Raw genomic sequence first — 730 nt, 5'->3', positions numbered from 1 at the left:
AATATATTTTAATAAAATATGTTATATAATATATATGTAAATAAAAGATATATTTTTGTATAATAAGAATATATTATATTATTATTTTTCAATTTGTTATTAATGTATATATTTTGATAAATTTAAAATATATATGTATATATATATTTATTATTTTATGTATATCTTTTATGTAATATTTTATATTATTTATAAATTTTATTATATTATATAATTTTATAAAAATTATATTTTATAATATATATGTATATAAAATTTATTTGTATATATAATATTTTATATTTAATATTAAAAGTATATGTTTTTTTATATATATATATATTATAATATATGTAATATATAAAAAAGAAATATAAATATATATAAGTAATATATATGTTTTATTTTTATATAAAAAAATTTTTTTAAAAATTGTATATATATAAAGTATAATATATATTTATATGTATATATATATTTTATTATATTTAAATTAATATAATATTATAAGAAGTTATAAATATTATATAAATTTATAAATATAAGATATTATATAATTTATAGTTTTTAATTAAATAAGGGGATATATAATTATATATGGATATTATAATAATTTATATTTATAATATTATATAAAATTTTATATAAATATATAAGATATATAATATATAAAATATATGTATATATATATATATTATATTATATATAATATATTATATAAAATAATATATTAAAATATATAATTTTTTAA

At 4.9% G+C, this 730-nt stretch overlaps 1 protein-coding gene across 1 annotated transcript in view; it reads right to left on the bottom strand.

Moving 5' to 3' along the window:
- LOC119593518 (heat shock 70 kDa protein 14-like) overlaps positions 1–730 on the bottom strand; it is a gene marked incomplete at its 5' end in the record, with an annotated part of 59,151 nt that overhangs the window by 7,451 nt on the left and 50,970 nt on the right.

Source organism: Penaeus monodon, chromosome 32 (assembly GCF_015228065.2).
Source record: "Penaeus monodon isolate SGIC_2016 chromosome 32, NSTDA_Pmon_1, whole genome shotgun sequence".
In the NCBI taxonomy this organism is placed as follows: domain Eukaryota; kingdom Metazoa; phylum Arthropoda; class Malacostraca; order Decapoda; family Penaeidae; genus Penaeus; species Penaeus monodon.
The sequence above is the reverse complement of the archived record's forward strand: the minus strand, read 5'-3'. Positions and strand labels throughout refer to the sequence as shown.